The sequence below is a fragment of the Meles meles genome, chromosome 20 (genome assembly GCF_922984935.1).
Source record: "Meles meles chromosome 20, mMelMel3.1 paternal haplotype, whole genome shotgun sequence".
NCBI classification, from domain to species: Eukaryota; Metazoa; Chordata; class Mammalia; order Carnivora; family Mustelidae; genus Meles; species Meles meles.
In genome coordinates this window covers 59166375-59187998 of record NC_060085.1, presented here as the reverse complement: position 1 = coordinate 59187998, position 21624 = coordinate 59166375, and the positions used below count along the sequence as shown (strand labels likewise).

At 52.0% G+C, this 21624-nt stretch overlaps 1 protein-coding gene across 2 annotated transcripts in view; it reads right to left on the bottom strand.

The window, feature by feature from the left end:
* The window catches only part of MGLL (monoglyceride lipase), a 112390-nt gene that overhangs the window by 40647 nt on the left and 50119 nt on the right, over window positions 1–21624 (bottom strand). The window lies entirely within an intron of this gene.

Here is a 21624-nt window from a genome sequence, read left to right as displayed (position 1 = left end):
GATCCCGGTGAAGAGGCGTCTATCCCCAGCCAGGGCAAGGAAGAGCCCGTGGCTAGTGAGGTCCCGCTCCTGTCTCTTGCTCTTTCTCTTTTTGCAAAATGTACATATGGCAAAAAGTCCAAGATCACAGCTTGCTGGCTTGAAAAACGGTTTGTTTCCCTCAACAAAAGCCATTTCCTCCTCTTGTGTTTGCTGCCGGTCCAGGCTTCCTTGCACGGACACTGGGAACAGCATTTTGGCCCCTGGCTAGCAGCGCACTGAGTTCCCTTCCACCGAAGGAAACCGCCTTCTCTTCTAGCTCTCCACAGCATCCAAGCACGTACTCAACTTTACAAAGGACCTAAAGACGGAAATTAATTTCTTTACTAATTGACAACAGCTTGAAAAAGGTATAAAGATGCCAGCATTCAGCATATGGGCAATGGAAACACATTTTGGCTCAGGTTTTTTTTTTTTTTTTCTTTTTTTTTTTAGCTTTTACAACATGCTTTATAATGTAACCAGCTAAAAGGCTGTTAACGGTGTAGCATTTTACAAATAATGCACTTTCAGGATTTCATGTGTAGAGGGCTTATTTGAAAACATCCTACTCTCCACTGTATAAATAAGAGAAAACAGCATGACAAAAAGTGTCATAACTCAGGTTCTTGGCGTCTAGCACGAAGATCTCTCTCTTGCATCACACCGTAAGATGACAGCTCGGTTTTGGAGAGCCGAGGGCGGCTGGTTCCCACTCTGGAACTAGCAATCACTCTCCCACGTGTCATGCCTTGTGGGGGCCGTCCTCCTGTTTGTCTTCTGCCTCCCAAAAAGATCCTGGGTTAGCCCAAATCGTCCAGAAATACCAGACCTTTCACCCAGATCTTTCCGATGAACATTGAATATACAGAAAGTTTATAAAAACAGGCAACAGCTGTGGGGTGGGGCAAGGCGTTCACTCTCAGAAACTTACAGGATGCAATGAGATCAAGGAATAAAAAGTCTGTGAGGAAAAAAACAGGACGCTCTGCAAATTCTGAATAATGCTTGAGGCAAATTACAGCATGCCGAGAGATTACTCCATGAGATTAGCAACCCCAAGGGTTTGAGACTTCAGAAAAATGTTAAATGTATTTTTTAAAACCTTCATATATTTAGAGTCAGGAAAAGGGCAAAAGGTCAGAGGGATGAGCGACAATGTGCCAAATCAGGCAGATTCCTGACCTGACGTGGCTTTCGCAGAATATTTCATGTTAAAACTATTTTTCTCCATGTCCTTCAGACCGTCTTGATTTTTGTTAGGGGACAGATTAAACAGACTATGTTTTGACTAATGTATGTGACTGCATTCTGTAAACCCCCTGGCTGGCAGAGCTCCTGGAAGACCACAGAAGGGGTCTGGGTTCAAATCCTGACTCCTACTTTATAGCTGGGGGAGCGTGGGGGCCAGCCACCTTGCTGCTGTGGTCCCGGTTTCTCATGGGTTAAAACTGCCCTTGGGGACAGGTGTATCTGGCTGGCAGGCGGCTGAAGGTTACACAAGGGAGCAGGTAGAGGCAGCTGTTGGCAGTATGGTGTCTGTCCAGCCTCCCCAGCGCAGCCTTCCTCCCTCGGGCCAGGCACGGCTGGACAGGGGTGCTGCACCCAGAGCGAGCTCCCCTCCAGAGATGGTTGTCAGAAACTCTCTCCGTGAGCGGGGCCAGGTGAGCCTTGGAGGCTGAACGGAGAAGGCTAAGTGGGGCGATGACTTCTTAAAAGACCAGCTGTGGGGGTGCCTGGGTGGCTCAGTGGGTTAAAGCCTCTGCCGGCTTGGGTCACGGTCCCAGGGTCCTGGGATTAAGCCCCACATCGGGCTCTCTGCTCAGCGGGGAGCCTGCTTTCCTTCCTCTCTCTCTGCCTGCCTCTCTGCCTGCTTGTGATCTCCGTCTGTCAAATAAATAAATAAACAATCAAAAAAAAAAAAAAAAAAACCAGCCGTGAAACTGCCTATATTTGCCCACTGTGTTAACAAAAGTGCTTGTTACTTTTCAGAGTTCAAAGAGAAGGGGACACCTGTCAGCCAGGAGCTTGGGGGAGAGTGGCCCGGATGGGAACAGGTGGAAATGGCTAATGTGACAGCAGGGCGGAGGCGGGCAGAAGAGACAGGGCTCCCAGGACTGCTGACATGAACCCATGCCCTGCTCAAGTGGGAAAGTCTTCCTCACTCTGCTTCAGGGAAAACAAACCCAAACTGAGATACAGGCGACCACCTGCACTGAGTTTTCCCCTATGGGAGCCCCACACATCACTGTTGCTACGGTTTTTCAGGTGTGTCTGAGCTGCTCATCACCCCTGTGCAGACGGTGGCCACAGTCCTTCTGAGAGAGAAACTCTCCCCTACCTAGGCCCAGAGATCTGCCGTGTCCTCCCACCTCGCTGGCCTAGAGGGCCCTTTGTCACCCCCTCTGCACCCTCTTGCCCTGTGTGGAAGTCACAGACCAATGAGCCAGAAGGCCCTCAGTTTCTCCCCGTGCGCTCAGGCTCCCCGGTCCCAGTGTCCCCACTCCGCGGTGTAATTCGACTCCACACTGTAGAACCGCATCGCCCCAGAGATGGTGTGCCCCTCGGGGAAGGGTGCCTAGAAACTACCAGACCCACAACGAATTCTCAGGAGTAAGAGAACTAACCAGAACCAGAGACTGCGGTTCACTGGGTCACAAATGAGAGGTTCACGCCGGGTGAACTGGCTGCAGTCTCTCAAAGCCAGCCTGGCCCCAAATGGGCCGAGTCAGAGCTATGTTTCATCAGGTGGCTGTCCAAAGACTTAGAACACACGGTCTCAGTCTCCCTGAGGACACCAGCTTCCACAATGACAGCTCTCCATTTCCTCAAAGACTGTCTCAAAGGAAACACCCAGAAACTGCTGGGGCTGGAGCCCTGTCCCACACCCGAGGTTCCTGGGACTGGCTCACAGGCTCCTGAGCCTGTCACTCAGTCACAGCCCAGAAAGGGGGGGCATTCCCGGCAGGAGCAGGATTTCATGAGGGAAGGGGCCCCAAAGGTTTGACACAGAGTAAAGAGTAATTCGTGAGAAGATTCAGAAGTGTTCTCCCAAATGCCACGTGTTAAAAGTAACTGGAAGCAAATATCAAACGACTTGTGGCCCTACTTTGCGACTCTCCCTGGTGTGGCATACAGAGGGCGATTTTAGTCCTTTCTTCCACAACACATGCCTGCCTTCTGTGGCCTCAGAACTTTTTGCCTCTACACCAAGAGGAGGCATTTGGTGTTCTGAGCAATCTGAGTGCTCCTGAATTCAGGGTTGGACCACAGAACCTGCTGACACTTTCCTCCCTCCATAATCCCCGGGGAGAAAGCCCACAGAGCTGGCCACAGCCCCACAAGCTGGCCACACTCACCTGACTCACTCCTGGGTAAGGTACTAAGCTGTGGCCCCCACAAAGTCTTAGGCTGAAGTCCTACCCCCCAGTGCCTCAGGATGTGACAGTGTTTAGACCCAGGGCCTTTCAAGAGGTGATTAAGTTAAAACGAGGTTCAAGGGGCACGCCCTCTGCAGTCTGACTGGTGTCCTTACCAGGACACAGACACACTCCGACGGCCGACCACTCGAGGACATGGAGAAGACGACCATCTGCACACCATGGAGAGAGGCCTCGGAGGAAACCAACCCTGGGGATGTAGGACTTCAGAACCACGAGGAAGTCAATGTGTGCCATTGAATCTCCTCCCTCTGGGCCTGCGATGCTTGTCAGGACAGCGGGAGCCAAGCCCACTAGCGTGCATGGTACCCTTTTCCTTATGTTCCTGCAGCCACAGACAGTCTGCCTTCCCTCCACACAGCTCACTTATGACTCTGTTCTGGTGCAAAGGTAACTCTCTGCTCCGAATGCCACCCTCCTCTGCCTACCTCACAAGGTTGGCCTCCACCATCAGACCTCCCTGCAGACACGATGGCCTCTATGCTCCTCGCAGTGCCCTGGGCCCCTGCCACAGGGGGTGCTCCCTCCACTTCGCGTGGCAATCCCATCATGCCTGCAGCCCGCAAATGGCCCTTTGCCGAGATGCCCGTGATCTGGGTACAAAGCCTGATCTCCCAACCCGGGGATTCTGACCATTCTCAAACTGAACCGGACTAGTGTGAAAGTTCCAGAGGGCTTTCCCATTATAACACATTTGATTATATAAATTCAGATAATGCCCATTTTAAAAGAGCCCCCCCCACACACACCCCCAACAGGCCTGCTGTCATTCCGGTGGAATCAGACGAGAGACACAGAAAATGCAGAGCAGTTCTGCTGGAGGGAGGAAGCCGAGCAGGGGGCTGGTGGGCAGGGCACACGTGTGGTGTGAATATGGGGGGTGACAATTTCAGAGGCTTGGGAGAAGGTGGCGTTCCAGTAAAGATGAGAAGGAGGGGACAGGGGAAGCTAGCAGACGTCTAGGGATGCATGCTCCCATTACCCACAGCTCCGGATGGGGGCCCTGTGGGCCCAGAGCACAGGGAGGCAGATCTGGAGTGGGCAGGGAGGGGAGCGTCCCTGGAACAGATTCCCAGTGGAGCAAGGGAGGCACGCAGGCAGAGGCTCCCTGCCGAGTTGTCACCTCTGTGTCCAAACTGGTGAAATTCAGGACCCTTTTCCTTCTGGGTTTGCTGTGGAGGCGGAGTCAAACATCCCCATTCTGCCCGCAGCCTTGTGGCTGGCTCTGAACTAGACCCTTGCCCTCTCCGGGTCCTTGGCGTCCTCATCTGTACAGGGAAAGAGAGAGTCTCCAGATCTGCTCCCGACAAGCTTCAATCTCTGCACTCCCCTTTTCCAAGGTCAGAAACAACGAACAAAAACATAGAGGGAAGTACATGACCAAGGGAGTGAGTCCCAGGACGGGAGGGGAACAGAGCGTGCCTCGGAAGCAGGTGGGAGGCTGGACCTGCAGGACTCAAGGCAACAGCAGCCTGTTCTGCCAGCAAAACCACTGGCCTCAGTCACTCACACGCACATGCACAAACGTGCACACACATGTATACACACGCACATGCACCAGGGTATACACGTGTACGCATGCCTGCGCACACACACATTCCCCATAAATTCGTGCAAGAGCTACAAGGATATACCACACAAGAGGGTACTGGTTGTTTCTGGGTAGTCTGATTAAGGTTAATTTGTTTTTCCTTCTTTTATATTTTCCAAAATTTGTACAATGAACTAGTACCAATTTCGTCATTGGGAGCAGAAAATAAAGGTTGGTTTTTTTTTTTTTGAAGTCATGCTTATACCTATGTACAGACACATAAAGCATGAACACAAAATCCCCAGCTCGGCATCAGCCTACAATCATATCTGCTCTCAAGAAATGATGGTAATTGAAGTTCGCGCATCCGTGCATTAAAGCGACGCGCAGGGACCCGGCTAGGGGGTGAGGATATGAAAATTAATGAGCAGGGGTCGGCGGGGGGAATATAGTGACAATCAATCTCCAGGGTCCTTTAATATAGCAATGATGCTTCTGCTGGCTTTGATCAGAGCCATCAAGACCAAACCTTAACCTCCACCGAGATGCCCTTGGTTGGAAAAAAGCACTTATCAGAAATAGCTCTGAGAAATGCTTTCCATCCTATTCTGCCTGTTCTGGCTTCTCAGAAACACACCCGGAAGCTTCTCTTGGTCACGTGGTTGACTGACGGCAAACGTGGCGCCAAGTCTCCCCTCTCATCATCCCCGCACCCTGCTCCCCTTTCCCAGGGGCCCCTGCAGCTCCTCCCAGCCAGGCTTGAATCCAGGCTCAGGACCTGCTTTGAGCAACACAATGCAGAGAAGATGTTATATGGCCAGCTCTGAGCCTAGGCTCCAAAAGGTCTTGCAGCACCTGGAAACTGCTCACCTGCTGGCTGACAGAGACCAGCCCAGCCACCTCCACGGCCCCGCCCACCCCGGTCTGCAACTCAGGACCCTCAGGCCCTAGGTTTCTTGCCGAGGACCTAGAGCGGAGCGCGGCCTCACACAAGAACTCTCAGGGTCATGAGCTAGAGGAAAGGCTGTTGTCTTATGCCGCTCAGCTGTGGGGTGTTTTTCTGAGAGCAAAAGCTAATGACTGCCATCATGAACGTCCCTGGGCAAGAAAACTTTGGCTCGATTTTTCTTTCTTTCTTTTTTAAGAATTATGTATTTATTTGAGAGAGGGGGGTGTAGAGACAGAAGGAGGGAGAGGGAGAGAGAATCTCAAGCAGCTCCCCGCTGAGCGCAGAGCCCAATCAGGAGCTTGATCTCATGACACTGAGATGATGACCTGAGCTGAAGTCAAGAGTCAGGCACTTAACCGACTGAGCCACCCACGGCCCCCAACCTTGGTTCAGTCTAAACTGGCCCTTAGAGGACTTTGTTTTAGACTGTGAGGCTCTGGTCAAGGGAACTGTTCTCCTGTGCGGGGTGTCTGGGGCCTTGGGGTCCATAACGGGGCCTTTTGGAGGTCAGGCACTAATGGCAGGTAAAGGGCCACAAATAATATCTTGTCAACGAGCATTGCATCTCTTGATTATTGTTAAAAATTGCTATTTATTCCTAAATTACAAAAGACCCGCATGCAGTCTAAGATTTGCTGCAACCTGATCACCTTGGTGTGTTTCTACACACTCACAGTCTTGGGTCCGTAACTCCATATAATTTTGTGTTATGATCTTCTTTTTCTTTCCAAAAACAGTTGTCTATTTTTACCCTTAACAATAGACCTCGGAGAACTTTCCAAAGCCAAAATTGTAGTTGGCTCTCCTTCTTTTTAACCAGCAACATATGAATGTGCCCTAGTCTATCTAACTGTTCCTCTGTTGGCGGGCACATGGGTTGTTCTGGACTGTTTGCTAGAACAAGGCTGCTCTCTCTGGGCACACCTCACAAGTCCCTCTAGGTTGGAAGCAGAAACATGGACGCATTGGCCAAGTGAGCATTTTAAAGGGAAGATAGTGGCAGAAGGAGACTTCCCAAAATCCACAGACCAATGAGCCACCCTTCCTGCAAAACCTGCAAAACCCAGTGTTTTCTGGTTTCCGTCACCTCCCCCTCTGCTGGGCTCCTTCCCCTTCCTCTTTTCCCACAGCCTCAAGTGTACTTAGCATGAGGCTCCTCAAATCCTGCTATCTTTCCTGCTTAATCTAAAAAGCCTGTGAGGGGCGCCTGGGTGGCTCAGTGGGTTAAAGCCTCTGCCTTTGGCTCAGGTCATGATCCCAGGGTCCTGGGATCCAGCCCCTTGTCGGGCTCTCTGCTCAGCAGGGAGCCTACTTCCTCCTCTCTCTCTGCCTGCTTCTCTGCCTACTTGTGATCTCTGTCTGCCAAATAAATAAATAAATAAATAAATAAATAAATAAATCTTTAAAAAATAAAAAAATAAAAAAGCATGTGAACTGAAGTTGCTCTATTTTTCTACAGGGGGAAAAGAAATCATGCCCCCCCCCTTTACTTATTCTTGTGCCCTTACTTTTTTTTTTTTCTGAGTCAGCACTCTTGCATTAAGAAAAAAAAAATTCTACCATTGCTTTATAGAATAACACCAGATTCTTCTGGGAAGACTGTAAAAGGAATCGCAGCAAAGATGAGAGACACAATATGCACAGAAATAAGTATAAAAGAAATCCAAACAGAAGAAAAGAAGAAGACAAGAGGTAACAGAACAGTGCACAAGCACAGAACACCCTTGCCCTGTAATGCCAGGAGGCTGCTGTCCGGGGGGGCAAGGGCTCTGGACCAGGGAGGGCTGCAGGTGTTGGTGGCCGACAATGGGGACGGCAATGTACCCTTTTTCTGGCGGTCATGAGAACCCAGCGATGTTCTCAGGGGCTCAGGGGTCAGGCATGAGGCTATGGGCCCTCCACAAAATGGCCCAAGTGAGCACAGCTCTGCTCCCACGGTCACATCCCACCGACTCCCCCGCCGTTGCCGAGAGCAGAACACAGGTCAGCTGAGCCGAGTGTGTTTCCAGCATCGGACATTCCTTGGCCTGAGTTTTTGCTCTGTCCTTGGGAGCGTGGTACACAAATGCCCTCTGACCCTCACCGTGCTCCTTGCAAAGGGTGACCCTAATAAGGACAGCATGTAGTCCTCGGGGCAGTGGGGGGGAGGGGGACAGTTCCTTCTGCAAACAACTTGAGGCCCAGAAGCCACTCGATGACTTCATCAAAGTCATATGCTCCAAGGCGGCAAAGAACCCGGTCCAGGGGGACATGTGGGGCACGTGGACATGACCTCCACGCAGCAAAACCCCAACCCCTTTGCTTGGTGACTGCTCTCCTTCTCCACCCCTGCTCCTGACCTGGTATGCTAACATGGACCGGCCTGGACTAGCCTTGAGCGGGGCCGGGACCACACCGCTGAGCCCCTCAGTTGTTTTCTCTGTTTCTGGAGGCCCTCCCTCCCCGCTGTGGTGTTCTGTTTTGGTCACTTCTGGGGGGTGGCTGGTTCAGCACGTGCATGAGGGTGGACTCCACACCCCGGAGAGGAGACCACACTCTCACTCCTCCCTAAGTCCCGGTTTCACTCTGCATCTTGGAGCTTCCTTCTCCCACCGGTGCCTCCTTCTGTGAACTCGGGGCCCAGCCTGCGCGAGGCACCCACTGCTGACCCCCAAAGCGTGGGACCTGCAGGCTTGGCTATCCACGTTCCCACCAAGGTCATGGCAAGCTCCTCTGATGCCCTTGCAAGAAGAAGACACCTGGATGAAACGAGAAAGTCTCTCCCTTTTAGGGAATCAGTCCTGCTGTTTCCCTCACAACCATAAAAGGCAAAATAAGGAAGGAAAAATATATAAAAAGCTCCATACCAATATGTTCTGAGACTGTAAGAAATGCTTCACTTCTGTTCCAGTTTCCTCAACTGTATAATGACAAATCTGAAGCCAAGTTTGCCAAGCCGGAAACTGAGGCACCGAGGGCTGATGTGACAGGCAGAATCCACGGCCAGCCGGCTCCGAGCCTGAGGCTGCTGGTCCTCAAGGCCAGGGTCCTGGAACTAAGGCCTGGGCTCCCCTCCCTAGCAGGCCTCACACCCTTCCCCCGCCCCCCCGCAGCAGCTGACAACCACGGGGAGAGCAGAGGGGAGATGTCAGAATGAAAGGGGTTTTCAGGGAAGGCATCTTGTAAGATGTATTTTTAACTGTGTGTCGTCCTCTGGATCGCATATCCTAGCCCGTTCCACGGTAATATTCTCTTGACTCTGTGCATTTCTGTTCTACGAATTCACCTTGAACCCAAGTGAGAAAATCGTCTAGGAATGACACCTGGGTTTGGGTATTGACCCATCAGTGGCGGCAAGGAGGGACCATACTAACAGGGGCCCCGCAGACACAGAGGCTATTCTTTCGGCCTACACAGCCCCATCTGCATGGGAGTTCCCCTAAGTTGCTCAACGCTAAGAAGAAAAGCAGAAGATGAAACCTTAATTCAAACAATTTCACTTCTTATGAGTCACTGTGACCTGGAAACACAGGAGAAACCAAAGTTAAAACTAGGTGCACATTAGCCATACTCTGTTCTTTATGAAAGGGAGAAGAAGATGATTTAAAAAAAAAAAATTAGAAAGGTTTGAATATTTGTTCAGAGTTTCCTAAAAGCTAAGATTGCCTCCCAACCCAGTCTGCCTTCCTGTGTCACATCCCCTACCCACCAGCCACCACAGTGGTCTCAGCCAAGGTCATGATCTCAGGTTTGTGAGCTTGAGCCCCATATCTAGCACCATACTCAGCAGGGAGTTAGAGATTCTCTCCCTCTCTGTCCCCCTCTGCCCCTTCCCTGCCTTCTCTCTCAAATAAGTAAGTAAATCTTAAAAAAAAAAAAAAAAAAAAAAGATACTTTCTATCACTACTGTTAATGGAAAACCAGTTACTTCCCATAAACAGAGAGTAACTGTCAGAGACTACTATTTGCCTACCCAGTACCTATTCTCTCCTTCTTAGTAACAACACAATTGTATTCAGTCTGGCAATGTACCTGGCTAAAGCACTCAGTCTCCCTAGCAATTAGGGGTGGCCATATGACCAAGTTTTAGTCATTAAGATAGAAAAGGAAGTTGATATATGGAACTTCCAGAAAAGCTTCTTAATAAGAAGGTAGCCATATTTCTGATGTCTGAAACATACATGTGATGTGATGGCTGGAACTCTAGCAGCCATTTTGGACCAAGAGGGAAACTTGAGGCTGGATGTTCTAAGGGGAGCAGAACAGATAGAAGAAAGCTGGTTTCTTGATAATACAATGAAATCATCATCTCAGGGTATGTTAAGCACGTCTTTTATTCTGCTATTTTGACATGTGGGGCCTGACCAACCCTGGGGAAACTCTCCCTCCTGGGGATAGCCAATTCCTAGAGAATACCAAAAAAACTTGCTTTTGAGGGCACCTTTCATATGCAAACTAACCAATACAAAGCCCACTCCCTGCTACCACCTCTGATCTCTATCAGGGTCTCCCATTTCAGGCCAATATCCCTCTGCCCTACTCACTCCAGGGTCAGGTATCAGACTACTAGCGACCACCCCTACACTCCAGAGTGGTCCCTACCCTCCAGAGTCATAAAATTATTCCAATTAGCCAATCCTAAACCCGCTTTACCCTGCCTCACCCATTCCTTCCCATGGAAACCGCAATAAAAGCTCCTGCCCACAGTTACCCCGCTTCCTCTGCCTCCTGACCCATGCCGCTGCTTCCCCACTGTGGCCCTGCCTGGTGTGGAGTAGCCCCTCTTCTGGGAACCGGGAGTGACAACCTATCGTTCCAATGGTGGTGATGTCCTGATCTGTGGACCCCACCATGCCTGAGTAATAATTAAAACATCGGCTCAGAATATCTCCAGACTTCTTTTCAGTGAGAGGGAAAGTAACTTTTTTCGCTTAATCCACTGCCATGACTAATCTCTGTTCTAGCAGCCAAACTTAATCCCTAACTCATACAGAAATCATAACATAGATACACATGACTTAAATCAAACAGAGATCGCCTGTGTCCTATTTAAAATCATCTTGAGTTCCCCCCGATGGTTCATTCGGTCAACAGCAGGACGGGTCCTAGGTCTTTTCTAGGAAGACCTCCCTCAGCCCTGCTCTTTGTCACAGGTTATGCAGAATCCTCCCACCAGGTGAGGAACATACCGTCCCTAACCTGTGAATGTTGGGCTTGGTTGTATGACTTGCTCTGGGCAGAACTGATGATGGGATAGTCTGAGCTTAGGCTTAAAAAGCATCTCACGACTCCACCGCTCTCTTGTGTCCCTGACATCACTGTCCAAAGGAAGAGAAGAGACAGGTGGAGAAAACTGGAAATCAGCTGACCTACAGACATATAAGAAAAAGTTGTTGTCTTCAGCTGATCAGCTTCTGGAGACTTAGTTACACAGTATCATTGTGGTGATTGTCAACTGATTCAGGCGGGAAAAGCAGCCATCTACAAACACTGGTAGATTTCTTATTGTTAGAAGCTGCCTTAGGCTATCCCAGTGCCTGTATGTAATATATATGAAACTTATTAATACATAAGATACCACACACACACACACACACACACACACAATCAGCGACATGGTTCCTGGCCTCAAGGGTCTTATCTTAGCTTCAGAACTCTCCACTTTTAAAGACCACTGAGATCAGCCCGATGCCCGGTCATAAACTCCAGCAGGATTGTATGCTCAGTCCCCAGATGAATCAATTCTATCAGAGAAAGATGCTCTTTATCGAATCCCCTGAAAGATAAAGCCCCCGCAGAGCCTTGGGGATAGCTGAAGAAGCTGCAATGGTGTTGCAAAGCTTGGTGAGGGGGAGTCCTGCTAATGAGACAGTACCCCCTGATGCCCATCAGGTGGATCTGAACCGAAGCCCACCCTGACTGGACTGCAGCATCCGCACAGTGCTGACACCTTGGGAATGAACAGCCGCCTGGCTGGCGGCTTCCTGCATCTCTGATGTACGAGAGCAATGCACGCTTGCTCCTACTTGGTCAATGCCTAGCAAATGTGCAGGTGCTTGGTATGTGTTATCCCGTCAAATCTGTATGACAGACAGGTGGGTCTTTTGTTTGTTTTACAGACGGGGACACTGAAGCTCCCTGGACCCTACATGAGCCGTTCCTTATCTTCTGTTACATCTGCCACTCCTTTTCCTCCCCCAGCACCCCCATGTCCCGACTGCTCCTCTCATGAGCCAGACACTTTCCTACCCCAGGACCTTTGTACTGGCTATTCCTCTTCCCCTCGAACACCCATTGCTCCTCTTCCTCTCCCTTTGTCCAGCTGCCCCTTTCCCAGGGGGACCAGCCTCTTTAGAATGGCAGCTAGCACCCACTGCTCTGCCCTGCTCTAACAGTCTTTTGGTTTTTCTTCCTCACCCTTACCTCTAAGTTATAGACTCTTAAGTCATTCATTCCCGCTTAGGGTCTAACAAGGGCAGGGATTTTTGTCTGTCTTGTTTACAGCTGTGGGCAGGTGCTCCACAAATGACAGAGGAAGAAATAATCCACAAGTGAGGCTCGGGGATGTGAAAGACATTGCCAGTGGTTAATAGCAAGAAGTCTTCCTAGCAGACTGAACCCCCACGGTCTGCCTGGTCGCCTTGCAAAATGAAACCTACAGCCACACTTCCCTTCCCGCTGCATTCCATTGTTAGCTCTGAAAGACAAAGTGTCAATCTCTTTTCCTAACAAGTCTGCGGCATGGAGGGAGGAGAATAGGGGAAGTGGCAATTTTCTTTTCTCTCTCTTGCTTTTTCAAAAAGGCCTTAAGAATCAGATCAATTTTATGGGAAAAGCAGTCTATCTATCACGTCAATGACAAGCTATTACTAAAGGGGAAATATCATCCTTGAAGATGTGAGTGTAAACGTCCCTCCTGGCAGGTGAGGACAATTTGGGAGGCCCCCAGGCAGCGATTTCAAATAGCTCCTGTTACAAACCAGCGCCCCTATTCTGTTATGGGGCCAGGCGGGTCTCAGCCCTGTCTTGAGGCCCCCAGCTGATGGGCCACCATCTCAAACCTCTCCAGGCCCGTCCTCACCCCTCTCTTGGTCCCTAGACCACACATGCATGTGTGACAAAACCCAACACCGTGCCTGGCACACGGCAGGTGTTCTGTGAAGCTCTGGGTCTGTGCCCAAAGGGATGTCTGCGTCCACCTGTGGTCATTTGGACATCTTGACCGTGGGTGTGTTCCCACATCTCATCTCACCTTCTGCTCAGAGAGGCTTTTTTTTTTTTTTTTAAAGCTCACAGAAACGGTGCCATTTTATTGTTTTGAGCCTAGAGAGCCTGATCATTTCAGGGGCTCTTGGTTGGTGGGTCGGCTGGGAGGAATGGGGGTGGGGTGGGTCTGCCCCAGAGCCCTACCTGCTGTTGAGCAGCCCAGGCCCTCCTCCCTCCCTGCACCCAGGGGCCTTGGAATCTGTCCCTTTGGACTTCAAACGAAGAGCTGTGGACAAGTCCTCTCTTTTTTTGGTAAAAGAGAAGTTTGCACTGAATAAACCCTCTGAGCGATTTTTCCATCCGGTGACATGTGTACAGTAGCCGGGAAAAGAAATAATTATTGTTATGGTGCCCAAGTGATCCGGCACTTCTCCCCAAGTCCAGGAAAAGAGACAGCTGGCCCCCGCCTCTCACACTCCCAAACTTCGCTGGCAACCCTGCCCTGCAGGCCTGGTTTTCGGCCCAGGAGGAAGGAAGCCAGCGGCATGGTAGAGAGAGTGCCACCTTCCAGACGAGAGCAGCGCGGAAGGAAGGGACAGAACTGTGTTGACGGCATGCAGAGTTTGTGCTGGGTTCTTTGATTCAAGTTTTCTAGAGGATCTCTGCAGCTCATTACACAGATGGGAAAACTGAAGCTCAGAGAGGTCAACTGACCGGTCGCAGCCACAGAACCAAAAATAGAGGGCCAGGCCCCAAGCCCAAGTCCCTCTGCCTCCATCCAGGGGAGTCCCATAGCAGAACACCTGTGGCTGAGCTCAAGCTGAAACCAGGAAGCCGGCCCCTGGGTGAGGCCCGCAGGAGGCACTCTGTGTGGCCGCCGGTGGAGGAGCAAAAGTGTTGTGTTTCTACTGCTGGCTTCAGCCCCTGCCGCTGTGCTGGGCTCAGGTGCCACCTCTGGGAGTCTGAGCATCTCTGAGCAGAGCCTCGGCAGAAGGTGTGCACCAGGGAGCCGGCACCACACCCCGACAGACTGTGCGTCACGAGCTATTCCTAGAGCCGCTCTGTGCTTCTGTCAGATGGTGTAGACACCCCAGGGCACCTGCGGGGGGCTGCACGACAAGCCAGACTGCTTAGGAGGCAGAGCACCAAGAGGGGGCCTTGCCGCCTGGACAGAGCCTGCTGCGTAGGCACCCCGCCCCAGAACAGTCTTCCCAACGTGAAAATCCCAGCCAGGTGGAAGAGCACAGGGATTTGAATTGGTTTTGGCACTGGAGGGCTGTGTAGCCCCGGGCAAGGTACTGTGCATTTCTGAGCTTGCTTCCTCAAACAGGCACACAGGCTGACTTGCCACATTGTTGCAAGGGTGGTGATCCAAGAAAAAAGTACAAGCACAGAGAGGAAAGATTTTCCCAGGTGCTAAGTGTTACTTGGTTTTCTTTAAATAGGGCCCATCTTCTGATCCAAGTTCATACGCACAGGTATGCAATGCTCCAGTCTGAACAAGGGCAAACCCAGAGAAACCACTGTTTCTATCAAAATGCCTTGAAATGCACTCACAGAGCAGCTATTGTACCCTGGGTCCCCAGAAGGACGCAGAGATCCGCAAGCCTCCGTTGTTTGGTGTTCTCCACGCACTTACTGTGCCGAGGGAGGGATGCTCTGTGAGAGAGGGAGCCACAGGGATGCCAATGGCCAGACGGCCCTGCTTTCTGGAGCTCTCCAGGCAGACCCGCTTCTTCCTGGTGGCTGTGTCTCTTTATAGCCTCTGCGTGGGGGCTGCTGGCTTGGTTCAGGGCTGGGGTGACACACTATGAGTGAGGGGGTGTCCCTTCTCCGGCAGGCAGTGCCACCTGCTGCCCAACCTCTGCTTCCAGGTCTGGGGTAGAAGCCTGGGGAGCAGCAGGGGAAACAACTTTCTGCATGCACGGCTCTGTGGAATGGCCTAGAACCCTGAACGCACAGACTGTCAGGCGCCATCCCTGCCACTTCCCGCTGGGTCCGTGTGTTACATCAGTCACTCAGCTACAATAGCCCAGGACGCGGGTGCGGGTGGTCTCGCTGTGTGCAGATGAGGAAACCGGGGCCCAGAGAGGCCCCGCGCACGGCTGGCCGGCCACTGAGCAGGGCTTGGCTCCAGAGCTCAAGGCAGGGCCCCTCAGGCCACCTGGGGTCTCTAATGTCCTACCCTCTCACTTCACAGGGCTGGCCTCTGGGGGCTCGGAGCTGCCCTATATTCACACACAGGGTTCCTCATTCTCGAAGATTCCAGACAAGAATCGAACATGCATGGCATCCCAAGCTGCTTGCCAAAGAGATATAAATGCCCCTCAGCATCCCAGGCAGGGTTGGGGTCCCTGGGTTGGCTTTAATTTTTTTCTTTGACCACTAATAGGAGAGAAATCAAGGCACCGACGGTGAGAATTCACGGAGCCACGAGCTAGAGCCCCGGAGAAGAGTGTCAGAACCGTGCAGCTACTTACTTATTTTTTCCATGCTGGTAACATGTGTACCTGAAAACTGCCCCCAGACTCTGAGGAAGCCCCTCGCCTGCTGTCGTGAGGTCCACTGCCCCCCTCGCTCCCTCGCCTGTGTTCTCCTGGCCTGCCCTGCCAGTTGGCAGCGCGGCGGACGGTTATTTTTAGTTCTCGGTGGGTCAGCCATTTCCTGGTCATGTGCTGTTTGAGCTCGGGCTTCAGGAAGGCTCACAAGCCTGAGATGTCCCCTCCCCCAGGCAGTCCCTGCGGTCCCCTGAGGCTTCTGGCAGAGCCTCTCCCAGCAACGCACATGGGAATGCAGCCAGCCCGGCCCTACCTGTTTCCACATCTCTGGAAGTAGCTTCTTTTCCTGGTCCATCTGTAGCCAGAGTGATTTTGAATGTTCGTTTACAAAAGGGCGGTGGTGGCCATTTCCAAGCCTGGGAGATGCCCAAGGACCTGTTCCTGGGAAGCTGGAGTCCAGGCCCAAGTCTGCCGTTTGCTGTCAGGACCTTGAGCCCGCACCTGCCCCCTGCGCCCCACCTCCAACCCCGTGTCCCCCTGGAAGAGAAGAGGGGCCTTCCTTGCAGGTTCGCTGCAGCTGGCTGCTTTGTCAGCGACCAAGAAGTAATTGTCATTATGACCATTATTTCAGCCTCGGTTAGGAGCATTCTGTAAGAATATGCATGGCTTGCTGACCCGCTCCCCAGGTAGGGTCCTGCCCTGAGTGCTTTTCAGATGGTAACTCACAGGGGCTCCGTGGCCAGGACTGATATAACCAGTTCCACCTCGCGGGTAAGGAAATGGGGGTCCCCGGGGATCTGGTCTTTGTCCATGCCCTTCAGCTGGTGAGTGCCAGAGCTGGGATTTAACCCAGGTGGTCACTCCGGGGTCCCTCTCACCCTGGGCAGCCACGTTAGTTCACTCCCGTCCATGTACCCTTGGTCTCAACGTGTGCTTCAAGAGGCTGCATGGCTCCCCTTACCGATTAGGGACCCGTGTGTGTTTCACCCGACTGGAATGTCTTTAGGAAAACACTAAGTATTTGCAGATGGGATTAGTTTTATAATCCAAGGTAATTGCTACCTAAACCCGGGGCAGACTCTTTAAATTTGGAAGGTGCCCAGCGCATGGCAGTGGGGAACTGGTCTCGTGGAACCTGCGGCTGTGCACAAGCTGATGCGTTCTCGGCGCTCCGCTAGACCTGCCCGCACTGCGCCCAGCCGCGGAGCAGGTGTGCTGGGCTCTAGAAGGCACGTCATCTCCAAAGCAGACGCCCTCTAAGGCACCGGTGGGGTCATCTACTGATGCGCTGACTAAGGGTGTTATGAAATGGTCACTAAAGGCATCAGCGCTGACTAAGGGTGTTATGAAATGGTCACTAAAGGCATCAGCCCTCCTGACAGCCTGAGGCTACTCTGGACACTAAAAATGTCTGGCCGGCATCCAGCTGTCATGAGCTCTGCAAGCTCAAGGCCAGCCCTGACCTCAGCTGCCGTGAGAACCTCCAGGATGGGCCCAAGGCCTCCAGGCACGCCCAGGAGTATGTCCTCTGCTTCCTAAGGGACCTGCTGTGGCCAAGGCCACCTGGGGTGTGAACCCTGCCCTGATCCAGGTGGGGACATCCGCTGTCCCAGCACAGTGCCCTCCCAGACAAGTTCCACTGCGGACCGGGTGCAGACCCAGTGGAGGGAGGGGCGCTATCAGTCTCCTCCTCTGCTCTACGCTCTGCCACCATGACCCTGCCTTCCACGGGTTCTCTTCGAGTTTCATTCCTTCCCCCTTTCGCAACTCTATACCTCCCATTGCTCCGCCATCCTGAAAACTCCCAGAGATGGAACCCTACTCGACAGGGGGTAGACTGCTGTCCTTGGGGAACTGTGAAGCTCATTTAATTCACAAAACCATTACACCTCCCCCCAGTAAGGGACCAGAATCTCAGCTGTGCTGGGGAAACAGAAAGAAAGAAAAGACAAGGTTCCGGTGCTGGGGGAAATGCCACAGGAATGAAGAGTCTAGCAGGGGAGGCGAACGTATGAACAAATAACTAAAGGAACACCGTGGGAGAAGAGTTATCCCCCAGCGAGTGAAAGTCGGCACAGGAGGGCGGAGGGCAAGGAAGGGAAGGGGAGCTGCAGGGAGACGTGGGCGGGGCCCGCGAGCTGGGCTCTGTGGGGACTGGCAGGCCAGAGGTGGCCACGGGAGGTGGCCAGGTCCCTGGGGAGGTGGCAGCCCAGCTGTGGGCATGGCTGTTGACCAGCATCTGCACAGAGCTGTAAGTTAGGAGGCAGCTGATGCTTCCAGGGCCGTGAAATACCCTTGGCCACTGTGGGCAACCCTGAGCTGCTTGAAGATGGTGATAGACGTTCAGCCGCTGATCCGTGTGACAGTGGCTAAGCCCGGCCTCCGAGCCCAGGTCCCAGCCACTGGTGAGGCTCTCCGCAGCAGCACATCGTCCTCCTCCTGTGGGCTGGACAGTCCTCCCCCAAATCCTGCCCACACTCCGTCACCTGGTTCCCAGGCTTTGACCACCAAATGCAACAGTAGCTTCTCAGCCACGAACACCCTGGACCAGGGAGGGAATCCCGGGTGCTCTTCCCACACGCACCTGGCGTTCTGCTTCCCCAAAGCTCAGTGTGCCCATCTTTAAAGTGGGATGACACGCCCACGGCTCGTGGTGCCAGCCTGGGACAGAGAAGCTCTTTTCCACGTGCTGTCCCTGCCTCTCCACCTTCGCCTAGGGGGGCCTGTTCTCCCACCCCACCCCTGCCAGGGGGTGTAAGGGCCATGCAGTGAGGAAGCCTCAGCCTTCGTGGGGCTTCCTCTGCAAGGACAGTCAAGGCCCTGCCCTCTTTCCTGCAGTCATCCTCCCTCCTGGCTATGTCGAGGGCCACCTGCCTCTCTTGGAGTTGGTGGGGGCCTGTGGCCCTACCCTGACAACATGCGCCCTGAGCAAGGGTGGGGTCTGTCTGAGTTCTGGGTGTCCCACCCCCAACAGGGCCTCCTGGGTCACACCCCTGCCCGTTTGCTGAGGCGACCCTCACCTGGACCAGCTGCCCTCCCTTCTCTGCCTTGATGCGGGAAACCCCCGCTCCAACATAAGGGAGGAACTTGGGGAGAACACACTCTCCTTCGAGAACATCCACACAGCATACCCCTGGCACTCTGTGAAGCCTAAAAGAAGAGCGGGTGTGGCATGCCTGCGGGGGAGGGGCCAGGAGCAGCGACTCTGGGACTGCAGGCCTCCGGCACCTACGTCCTTGTCCTCTGCTGACCTGCGTGGAGACGGGGCCTCCGGATGCCGAGGCTAGCAGTCTGCCGTGCAGAATGCGTGAGATGAAATGCCCCGAGTTAGCATCGGCCCACAGTTAGCACCCCTGCAGTCACTACCTTCCGGCCCTGGGTCGTGGGGAGCAGGGCAGGTGGCACTTGGGGTGCTCACAAGCTCTGTTCACCTGTGACAACTGTACCTACTTCCCGGCGGTTGGTAAGGTCACACGGGCAGTGTTTCAAAAAGCCTTTTGTGTGGATAGTCTGGGGTACAGTAACTACTAATAAATATTAATCAGATGCAAATATCGTCTCATCCCACGATGACTCTTGTAAATGCCCCATGACACAAGTCACGTGACCTCCACTTTCGAAATCTGGAATCAACCCTCGGGAGTGAGAAGCGGCAACTGGTGTCAGACTCAGGTTTTCCCAGGACTATGAAGTAGTCACCCCACCGCAGCCAGAACCTATGGAGTCCGTAAAGTGAGCCAGGCCCTCTACGCCGATAATCTTCCTTAATCCTCCCACCCCTGATGCCAGGGAATAGGTAGAGATTTCGAGTCTTCTCTGCTGTCTATGAGAAAACGGAGATTCCGAGAGGTTAAGTAACTTGCTTGGGGTCACACAGCGAGCGAGTGGTTGAATGGACTCGGACCTGGGTCTTGCAGATACCAAGGTCTACATTTTTGTTCTACTTCCAAGTAAAACCTATGTATACACTCTAATTTTATACATCTTTTCTCAGTTCCTGAACCATGACAAAGAACGTCCGTGGTGCTGAGAATTTCCTTCCCTAGAATTATTCAGTCTTTTTTTTTAAACATAGCATCACATATAAGTAATTTCACTTTTCTTTCCTCCTCCAAGTGACTCATTTGAACACTTCAGAAACTGTCTTCCAGAGACACAAAATGATGTCTGTTTTCTCCTTAACCAGAAAACCTTAAATATTTCCTTCTGTGGGGACATGTGAATAATCTTGAAATGAATGAATACTCCCTTGGGGTAAATTCCTTTTGAAAAATAACTGGGTGGTAAATAATCAGGCCAGCACTGAGACAAGAAAGGTGGCATTGACTTTCCGGAAGCATCCATTTGGCTTTAGAAGCCCCTAACACAAACTCCCGATTCAGGATTCAGACCTGTAGGCCTCAAAAGGGTAACTGGGTTTTGTTGCTTCCACCAAGCAGAGCAAACAACATGCCTGATTCCCATGTGAAGAAGTCACTTTCTACACTTCTGACAAAATGAACCAGGGGCCTGGCTGGCTCAGTGGGTTAAGCGTCTGCCTTTGGCTCAGGTCCTGATCTTGGGGTCCTGGGGTCAAGCTGGGCTCCCTGCTCAGCAGGGAGTCTGCTTCTCCCTTTAGCTCTACCACTCCTCCCATATAAATAAAGTCTCAAAAAAAAGAAAAATATTACATTTCAAATTTTATCTATATCTACACTGTAGTTTAAAAGAAATTGTACATAAGAAATATCTGCAGTGAACTGGCCCCCTTTTTCCTCGCAGTCTGCCTGCTTCAATCAGAATGTCGGGGGTCGGAGTCCGGCCATCCGGGTTTGCATGGGCCTTCTGGGGACACCACTGTCCACTAGAGTTTGAAAACCTTGCTTCCTCTCATTCTATCCCTCTCATTCTATCAACCACCATATAGTCTTATTATTATTATCACGTCATTTTATAAATGAGTAAACTGAGGCCACAGAAGTTTTTATATTTTGTTCAAGAAAGACGCAAGTGATCAAATAAACTCATGTCAGATATTTATACCCAAGATGGAAGGTTTGGATATACTTACCTGTGAATGAAGGAGGAAGAAGAGGGAGAGACAGAGGAAGGAAACTGCAAAGCCCTCTTGGGATACGGAGGGCGCCCAGGCTACCTCCTATACCTGCCACCGCAGGGGCGAGGTCACGGTGGCCTTCCTCAGAGCTGGGTCCCCTGAACGCCTCATATCAAAACGCAACTCCCTCCCTCCATTACTCTCACTTGCATATTTACTAAAGCCAAGAAATGTTGACGTATTTTTCAAACATTTCAAACAAAAATCTATTACCGTAACTGATGGTGACCAATTTTTAGAATAGGTCCAGCAAGGGACCTTGACTCAAAACCATCTCCTTACGCTGAAAAAATAAATAAAATGGGAAAAAAAAAAAAAAAACCATCTCCTTGTTTGTAAAACACACATATCAACTCCCCCCACCCTGAATTTCCTAAACACCCTTTGTGGGACCGGGTAGAGCCCCCTCATGAACAGAATAGGGCGTAACTGTCGCCCACATACCTTCCCTCAGAACTTCCTCTTCTTACACACTCCGGCTGAGTTAGAAAAAATAAAACAAACAAACCCCCTTTAAGACTTTCCCTCAAATATTTGTACATAATTAATTCACTGTTAATCAGTTGAGGATGGCTCTTTGAAATTTTGGAAATAGAAACAGAGCGGCTCCGGCCTCAGCAAATGTTATTTTTCAGGCAGCGGGTCCAGAGTCAGGAAACGGCTCCCCCCTGCAGCAGCCAGGTCACCTGGGACCGGCCAAGATGCCCACATTCCAGGCGGGACCCGGTCAGTGTCTGGGGCCCTCCACCTGCAGCGGCGCCTGCCAGCGGGACAGGGGAGCCGGCCCCAGTGCCTTGCCCTCTCCCCTTCTCACGCCAGCCGCTCGGCTCCTGTGGAAGGCAGAGGGATTTCCAGTGAGTCACCGCGAGCAGCTGCTGACCGAGGGACGGCATAAGCACGAGCCCTGG